Below are 10,023 nucleotides of genomic sequence, written 5' to 3'. Positions count from 1 at the left end.
GCAACCACATGAGTGCCCTAGCTGCGCTTGTTTCCCTTCCAAGTAATTCTGACAAGGATTTCTCTCGCAGTCTCGCCCCTGGAACTCGGTTGTGTGCAATTAGGTGGTGCATGCGCAGCCAGCCAGCTTTGCAATTCTAGGTGTAAAATACATCTACTCCAGTCCAATTACATTGTGTGAACGGAAGACGTGCACGCGTGGCGGCGTGTGTGTATGATGGGTGTTTGTGCCAAGCTTCTTTTATGTATCTGACGAAAAAGAAATTAGAGACGTTCCGCAAAGGTGTGCAAGCAAAATGGTCGACGAAAGCTGCGAGTAGCTGTCCTTTGAGCCGATTATGCAAGTGGTCAATATGGGCCGGTGTAGGTGGGAAAGCTACGTTTTACCGACGAAGTATGCATCACCCTGATTATTTTCGTGACCAAGGGGCCGAGGGATCTGTTGAGTAGATCACCGCCGTCCGTTCTGGTGGGTCCAACCATCCTGGGCAGGTGCCCAAACAATGTTGGGATATGACAGTGACACTCCGAGTCATCGTATGACATGCTAGTGGATAGCGCGACAATTGTCGACACTTCTGATTTCGATAGGAGGGAAGAGGAGACGTATCATTTCTGGGGCACGCAAGCGCGATGCGTGCGACCACTGTGATCACAAGTTGAGTACTCCCTCAGTCTTAAACTAAGTGTTTCAAGTTGATAGTTGATGTTGAGTATATGTGTTATGCATATTTGTGTATTTGACCCACTTCCTAGTTTCTTGTATAGTTAAGGTCGTGGTTCATCTCTTGTACATCATATATACGTGCGTTTGTACCTGAGAAATACAACATGTAATTCCCACAACATACATGGTATCAGTTTTCGGGTTCTAAACCCTAGCTTCCGCCGCCGCCGCCGCGCACCTCCTCTGCCGCGTCGCTGCTGCCGCCGCCAGCGCACCTCCTGCGCCGGCCGCTGCCCCTCTCTCTCTCCCCGCCGCTCGCCACGCTCGCTGCTCGCCTGCCTCCAGCCCGCTTCGCCAACTCCCTCCCGCATCGCACGCGCCGTCCGCTCGCTACTCACCTACCTCGCTACCCGATCGCTACGCGCGCTACCCGCATCGCCAGCCAGCCGCCCGGTCCCGATCGTGTCAATCCGCAACAGCCCACGTCACGCGTCCAACCCGCAGCCGCCAGCAGCCCGCGTGAGCAGCGCTCGCTCGAACCCGCGTCGCCCGCAGCCGCCAGCCCCGCGTGTGGCCCGCGTCGCCCGTTGCCGCTGCCGAGTCCCATTGCCGCCGCCGAGTCCAAAACCCTAACCCGCTCCATCCGCACCCCATCCCTCGCTGTCATGTCGTCCGTCACTTCCTCCGCGTCCACCAACTCCAACCCGTTCGCCGACGCCAACCCTCCCGACGTCAACGACATCTGCAACCTCAGCAACTTCGAGCGGGTGTCAGTTCGTCTCTCGCAGGCAGACTCATCCTACTACATGTGGAAGACATATTTTTTCCTCGTGTTCCGGGAGTATCAATTCATCGACCATGTGGACGGCACCGTCGACTCCAGCCTCGTCCCCGAGTTTCATAACTAGTCCACAATCGACACCACAATCATATGTGGTTCTTCCTCACCATCTCGTCGGACCTCTTCCAGATGGTCGCGCAGGACGTTGACGATGCCTGTTATCACATCCCTAGCTCAGCCCCTGTTGCCTTTGCTTGATCTTCATGTCATCATGTTTATAATTCAAATGATTTTGAAATGGGGATGACAAACCCTAGCACCAAAATTAAATCAAATAGGGTCAACCATAAATATTTTCAATGAACCCAGAATGCTCTTCAGAAAAGTTCATCATTTTTTAATTGGTCCAGAATCTCTGCCAAAAATGGTGCATATTTTTCTAGGTCAATCTGGATTTTTGAATTAATCCATAAAGTATTTGCATTTGGGCATTTAATTCCTATAAATGTTTTAATTGCCCAAATAATACTGATAATGGTTGAGGGCTGCTGAAAAATATTTCAACAGTGCCCACAATTTATTTCAGCATTTTTAGAAAAGGTTTAGTATTTCTACTAAATCTATAAAAAGAAAGAAAATAGAAAAACAAAAAGAAATAGGAAAGAGAGAGAGAGAGAGAGAGAGCTCGCCTAAGCAGCCCACCCACCTGGCCCAGGATAGAAACCGGCCCCCTCCACTTCCTCCTTCCTGTCGTCTTCCTCCTCTGTCAGGAGGACGGGTGTGTGCCCGGCGCACGCACCGGCCAGCTCCTCCCTCCCTGCCTACCTGGCTCTTCCTCGACGTGCCTGGACGACCCCACGCACCCCCAGACCCCTCTCACTCTCTCTCCGAGCTCCTCCCCCCTCTGCTTCTCTCGCACGCAGCCACCGAGCGGAGCTCGTCACCGCCGCTCACCGTTGCCGCACCCAGAGCCTCCCCCTCGACCTCTCGACGTGCCCAGGAACTCCTCCATGACATCATCGTCCTCTCCACCGAGTCACGCGGCGCCAGAAGCTCTGTTGCATCTCCAACCCCACCGTTTTCCTCCTCGGTCGTCCGAGATCGTCGTTGCCCGTACGTCACCGTCCGGCCTTCCCCGAGCCCGCATCGACGCCCCCTGCAACCACCGTGAGCTCCTCTTCCTGCCCCCTAGCCACGTTGCTCGAGCTGCCCCCTAACCCTGTTGTCTATCACGACCGGGAGCTTGGCTCCGCCGGCCATGTCGCCTCCGTGGCCACCATCACCTAGAGCTGCAACTGAGCACGTCACCGTGCTTAGTGCACCCCCAGGAGGCCGTAGCACCCCTCCGTGCCACCTCCAGTGCTCCCTAACACCGAACCCGAGTTCCCCCGAACTCCGGCCGCCGCCACGAGCTCGACTCCGGCGAGCTCGCTCCATCCCAGCTCCTCCCGCTTGCCCTACCAGATGCGCGCGAGCCCCAGCTACACGTAGGACCAAACCACAGTTGATTTGGTCGACTATGGACAAATCCAGAGCCCCTCTGCCGTCTCGGGCTCCACCAGCGACGAGCCGTGGACCAAGTCCGACGGGTTTGACCCCGCTGACCAGGGGTTTGATCTCCCTTGGCTAACTGACGTGTGGGCCAGGCCCCTGTTTAATTAGTGTTAGTTTAACTAGCATTAATAAACTTAATTAATTAGATGAGCCACTAACATGTGGGCCCAACCCTGCTGACATTTTAGTTAGGGTTAGTTTAGCACTAATTAACTCAGATAAGTCACTGACCAGTGGGCCCCACTACTCAGGTTTGACCTGGACCGCCCAGTTGACTTGTTGACATCACTGTGACGTAAGGCTGGCGCAGTAACTCATTTTCTGGTTTTAGTTTAAATTAGAATAACCAGGAAATTCCAAAAAATGATTTAACCTTCAAAAATTCATAGTAAATCAACCATAACTCCAAATGAAAAGATTTATATATGAAAAATGATCAGAAAAATCCAATCTATCCATCTGTACCATTTTCATGCATGTTGGAACAACTTATAGCTGCTGAATTGGACAAAACAAATAAAGGGCATTTGAATATTAACACATGGAGTTTGAATTTGAACCTAGGGTTCAAACCAACTTCATTTAACCTGTTGCTAGTTGCATTAGCTCAACCACAACATATTTCCATGTCATGATCATGCATCATATTGTTGCATTGCATTGATTGTGTTCCTTCTCTGTTGCCGGTATTTGTCCCCTCTTATTAGACGTGGTTCCAACGATGAGATCGATGACACCGATGAAGAGCTATAATATCTTTAGAAGTGCCAGGCAAGCAAAACCCCCTTGTTCAGTCCGATACAATCCCACTCTCTTGCTCCTACTCTCTTTTACTGCATTAGGACAACAACGATTCATCTGTTACATGCCGCGGTAGTTGAACTCCTTTCCTCTGCATGACCTGTCATTGCCATAGTAAATAGATGAAACCCACTAGCACGAGTAGGAGTTGTTTGAGCCCTGATGTGCCTACTCATTCATGCTTGTTTATCATGCCTGCTACTGCTTAGAGTTGAGTCAGGTCTGATTCATCGGGGATGAATTGGAATGGTGATGAACATGTTCTACTGTGTGTGAGCTAAGTGTGTGAACACGATTTGGTAAAGGTACCGATGAGAGGCTATGTAGGAGTACATGGTGGGTAGTTTCATTGGAACCGTCCTTAGGAACTAAGATCTGTTTATGTGATTTAAGATCAGCTACTACCATGCCTTGGACCTGAAACCAATGGACCCTCTCGACTTATTAACCGCCCCTGTCCTCTGTTCTGGAGTTGCAAGTAGTTTCTGGTGTTTGTAGTATGCTGGAGGTCGTGCACAACACTGACCGAGGGGTGGGATATGATCCAGTAGGCACATGGCACGGTGTACCGGGATGCCCGTTTGGTGCCTCGGGAACCCTGCACACATTGTTTGGGGCCGTATGTGGAAACCTTGGTCGGACTCCCTGCGGATGGAACCTGAATATGCGATAAACATGGAGTAGGGACTTGTGTGGTTAGTCAGGTCGTGGCCGACACCCTCGCTGGGCTTCCGCTTGAAGGTTGCCGAGTACATGTCGTGTAAGCGGCGATAAGTGGTGAGAGTGTGTGTGAAGAAGTACACCCCTGCAGGGTTAACATCATCTATTCGAATAGCCACGTCCGCGGTAAAGGACTACTTGGTTGCTTATACAGTTCATAGACAAGTGAAAGTGGATACTCTAAAATGCGCAAGATAAGCGTGAGTGCTATGGATGGCGTTCTCGTAGGGAGACGGGAGCGGATCCATACTGGTGTATTGATATGGTGGATATGTGGACTCGTGTGCGCCACCTCAAAAGAGTTACTTGCAGTCATAGTTCAGGATAGCCACCGAGTCAAAGCTGGCTTGCTGTAGTTAAACTCCACCACCCCCTTTGTTGATATTGATGCATATGTAGTTAGTTTTGATGTAAGTCTTGTTGGGTTCATTTGTACTCACGTTTGCTTAATTTATGTTTTTGCAGAAAGACTTTAGTCTCACTAGTAGTTTCGCGTGGACTCCGACATTTAGTTTGTTACCTCAGCTACGATCTTGTGCCCTCGGAAGGGTCTTGTAGATAGTCAGGCTTCTCAGCCTTTATCATTTGTAGTTGTCTGTACTCAAACATGTTATGCTTCTGTTGTTTGTATGCTTTGAATGTGGGGTCATGAGATCCATGTTTGCAATACTTGGTTCCTCGGAGCCTAATGAATATATACTTTAGTTGTAGAGTCTTGTTGTGATGCCATGTTGTATTTGCACATATCGAGCATATTGTGTGTATGTTTTGAAATGCTTGGTATGTGTTGGATCCGACAACCTAGTTGTTTATTCCTGGTAGCCTCTCTCATCAGTAAATGTCTCCTAGTGCTTCACCTGAGCCATGGTAGCTTGCTAATACTCCGAAACACTTAGGCTCGCTGACATGTGTCCTTCTTAGTTCCTGTGCCTGTCCCTTCGGGGAAATGTCACACGTTGTTCCTTTAAGTCCTTGTAGCTTGCTACGACTTGGTTTCATACATTGTTGATCGACACGTTCGTCGCTGGGTCATGTATGCATGTCCCTATAAGTTAGCGCCACCTTGGGTTTATGACTAGTCATGTCGGCCCGGGTTCCCGGTCATATGGATGCCAGCGGCACTATCATATACATGATCCAAAAGGCGCAAACGGTCCCGTGCCAGGTAAGGTGGCACCGTAGGAATACCGTGGGTGAAGCCGCAAAGTGATATGATGTGTTACATGCTAGATCGGTGTGACTTAGGATTGGGGTCCTGACAGCTTTGGTATTAAAGCCTGACTGCCTGTAGGATTACCGAGCCAAACTAGTCGAAGTCGAGTCTAGAAATTCTTTAGTTATATAAGGGAATTGATTGTGAATGGGAAGGTAAGGCTCTTTTTACTCCTTTACCTTATGCCCTTCTGATCTAAGTCATCCCATCTTTTCTACGGGGTTAAGGAACTAGGATTTCTCTTCTTTTTATCAGGATCACGTGTGACTAATCCATAGACTTATAGGAATGATGGATTCAAGCCTCAGTTCAGTCCCTACTACTTCCGTATGTTGACCATTGATCTCGGAACCTTGATATTGTGATGCTAAGTGGTTATGCCACCATTTTGCCGGATGTCTCCAATCTTTTTGAGCATTTACAACTGTTATGTTGTCCGAGTCATCCTAGTTTTCTAAACAATCTGATGCATTTGCAAAATCCTTTCCCTCTGGTTTTGATGTTCTTTTAGGCCGGGTTATCCACACTAATTCGGTGTGTTGAGGTACTCCATTGCCTCGACATATATGTTGGAGCTATTATTATGACCCTAGGTGTTTTAGAGTATCACCTAGTAATCTAGCCATCTTTTGTATTCCTAGTGTGATGATTCTGGCAGTCATTCTCGAAAGCATCCCGTGATGCCATTTAGTTTGTAGGCATTCTATGGGTTCTTGAACCTGAGATTCACCCTACTTACTTTGTGTCGATAGTGTTTGCTCGTTCCTTTAGGTTATTATCAACCTTTGCGATAGTCCTCGAGGTCCGTGGTATTTCTTTCTTCCAAATACCATGAACTGCTTATGGCAGAAGTTCCTCGCTGAACCGAAAGATCACCACTAGAGTGCTCCTGACGAGTTCTCGATTCTATGTTGTTACTCTGCCAGTTCTACCTTTCTGCATGGGTTATCCGGAAGAAACATGTTGAATTTGTTCGACATACTAATCTATTCATCTACAACTCAGAAAATCACATGTTCCTTTGAGTTGTTCCCCTTTAGTTGTTTCTAATCTTTGTCTGCCAACCGATAGTTAGGAGTATGTGTGCATTCGTTCATCGATGCCTTTTACTCTCAAGGTCTGTCAAGCCATTCTATTCCAGAATGACTAGGAGAAACGAACTCTAGTACTCATCCATATCCAGGATTCGGTCAAAGCAGTCGTGTTTCCCAGATCAAGATGCAGTCCAGCTCTTGTTTTGTTCTACCGTGGAGTATTACCATCTTTATGTCAGGAATGTCATGAGAATTGCACCACCTCTTATGAATTCTTGACGCAGTGATACGTATTGCCATCATTGTTCATTCCTTGATTCCCGTGTTATTGTAGCTGGAATGCCGACAAGTGAATCGTGATGTGTGAAATCAATACTCCTAGCAACTCCGTTGCTTGGTAGTTAAAGGACAATAATTTCATCCATAGCGTGTTGGTTGTTGAATAATCATTTTAAGGTAGATTGTGCTACCTAGTCCTTTTTCCTGGTGCACGCTTCGATCAATGAGTTTGGATTATGTTCATTCCTTGCTCTTTTGATCATATCGTCTTGCCCTGAAATGCAAGATTGTTCTCGAGCTTAGTAATTAACATATTGATGGTTCGTGATTTTCCGAACATCTTCTCGAAAGTATTACCAGGTGTTCGTTCGACCGCTATGTTGAGCTCATGATCAAGTTGGTTTCTTGTAAACCACCCATTCTCCAAGATTATGTGTTGGGTACCCCTGTGCTAGTTGTTTGAGCTAAACGACAACTTGGAGAGTTGGAAGATAAAAGCTTGTTCGACTTAGTTCATTCTAAGGGATATTTTTTGTGTATGTGTGTTGAAGAAAGATGATATCTTCATTGATTGGTCCTCGTGATCAATTGTTGGACCTATTGTCTTACCAAAATCTTTGATTTGCGTATGGGATATCGTCAAATCAAATCAGAACCAACGATGTTCGTAATGTTGTATTACTCGCGGTTGTCCCTTGAGCATACACCATTATATCTTTTGGGTCTGACCAATATTATCGCCTTGTTCACACAGTTGTGGAATTCCATCCTCATGGGAATCTTGATGATTTGCTGTTGAGCTCATCAGCAGCATTTCCATCATCTCCATGATTTTGTTGGACATTAAGCTAGTGTTGGAAACTTTTGTAAGCATTTTCTTCATGTCCCGTTCATGAAGCATATGTTTGGATGAAAGAAGTGACTTCCTCTAATACACTTGCATTTGGTGCAAGTTGCCGCCGTGAAATCAAGAAGGTTTATTTTTGCTTCCTCTGGAAGCATCCCAAGTCAGCCATGCACGTGCAAAGTATTATGTGGTCTGTTAGACTGATCATCTTCGTCCCATATGAATTCCGTAGCACACCAAGCCACTGATTGACTTGTTCAAGGAAAAGAAGTTCCTTCATAAGAGCTAATCCGGACTTATGTTAGGACTTCTATATCCTCGTTGATGGTTCCCAACCAGAACTCGATAGTGTTTTATTATAAGACTACTACGTGGTCATGCTTGTCGTGGTCACATGTGTGTAGCAGAACCAGCTCATGTTTTGGAGCTTGCTATCATAGTTCATTCCCCGAGAATCTCGCAAAGTCATCTCGTCGATTGGTGTTGCAAACTTTCATTTTTCTTTCTAGTCTTGATGAGTCTGGAATATCCTGACACCAACCAGATCTGAATCTCAAGCAGATATGATGGTTGGAACATTTCCCAAGAACTATAATATTGGTCCCTCTGTAACCGGTAAAGTGGATGTCGTGGCCAACACACCCAACTGGAAGATCTATTATTGTAGCATTTTGATTGAGGAAGTTGGCCACCTTCCCATAAGGATTTCACAAGATTTACTCCCGTAGTTGTTCCTTATGGATTCTTGTGCTCCCAAAGTCCGACCTTTTACTTGATGTTCTAGATACCAAACCATATCTATAAATGGGTTACGCTAGTACATCAATGAGAACATTAGAAGCGGAGTGCTAAATGTCTCTTGGTCAATCATCCAGATTTTGTTTCCTTGGCCTCGCTAAGGTGAAATCTGAGAAGATGTTATCTTCCTTTGCATCTGCATCCTCCACCAATATTCATCATGGTAGTACAAGGTGTCACCAAGATCTTGGCACAAATGTTGGCAAACCTGGATGAATATGGAAGTGCTCAAGTTCTTGAGAGCACGCACAAGCACTAGGGTTTATCGTCAACATTAATTGGATAGTGGTCTCAGTTCTTTGATCATGCTATAACCATTCAACAATGGAATCACTCTCTACTGGTGAGCTTCTCCCCAGTTACTAGAGTCATTCCCAGCATTGCATTTTGTTCCCAGCTCGCACCCGCCATTGTGCCATTTCACTATGGTCTGCCTTCTTAGTAATTGTTGTCCAGGATCATCTCCAAAAGTGGTCTTACCATGGGTCTCGTCCATTTTTGAGGATAAGCAAAATCATCCATTGCGTTGTCTTCAACAAGGTAGTCCACATCACCCATCCTAGTCGGGGTATGTTATTCTTTCGCACTCCTTCAAATGATCGATTGTGATTTGCCTCAGACTGGTATAAAGAGTTCCAATGATCTGGATATCAAAAGTAATTCTTGCCACTTAAGGGATAATTCTACGAGTCACCTCCTCTAAGGCGCCCCGTTATGGAATCATGGTAACTATGTCCTCGCTACCTTGAACCCGTCCACCATCTTCTTCATCGTGGAATTTTTGCCTACCCAATTGAACCCTTGTCATATACCTCTTTCCATTGCTCCTCACGTGTGTTTAGCGTCTCAATTCAAGAGATGTTCTTACGTCTCACTCCATGAGTTGATCTTGAGTGTTGCTCGATCTTCGAGGAGATCAATTCCTATAGAGTCCCTTTATGTCATCGTCGTGCTGGATGAAGATCTCGAAAGCAAAGACGTCAAGATCAATTCGAGTCAATGAATCAACATCCTCGAGAAGGGCAGTTGGATTGTGAAGATCGTGTTAGCTTTTTGTCCCCTTTGTCTTCTTACCTCACGTCTTGAATCTCGGGACGAGATTCTTGTTTAGTGGGGGTGAGTTGTCACAGCCCTAGCTCAGCCCATGTTGCCTTTGCTTGATCTTCATGTCATCATGTTCATAATTCAAATGAATTTGGAATGGGGATGACAAACCCTAGCACCAAAATTAAATCAAATAGGGTCAACCATAAATATTTTCAATGAACCCAGAATGCTCTTCAGAAAAGTTCATCATTTTTGAATTGGTCCGAAACCTCTGCCAAAAATG

This window comes from Triticum dicoccoides, chromosome 2B (genome assembly GCF_002162155.2).
Source record: "Triticum dicoccoides isolate Atlit2015 ecotype Zavitan chromosome 2B, WEW_v2.0, whole genome shotgun sequence".
Taxonomy (NCBI): domain Eukaryota; kingdom Viridiplantae; phylum Streptophyta; class Magnoliopsida; order Poales; family Poaceae; genus Triticum; species Triticum dicoccoides.
Note: the sequence above shows the minus strand (reverse complement) of the source record.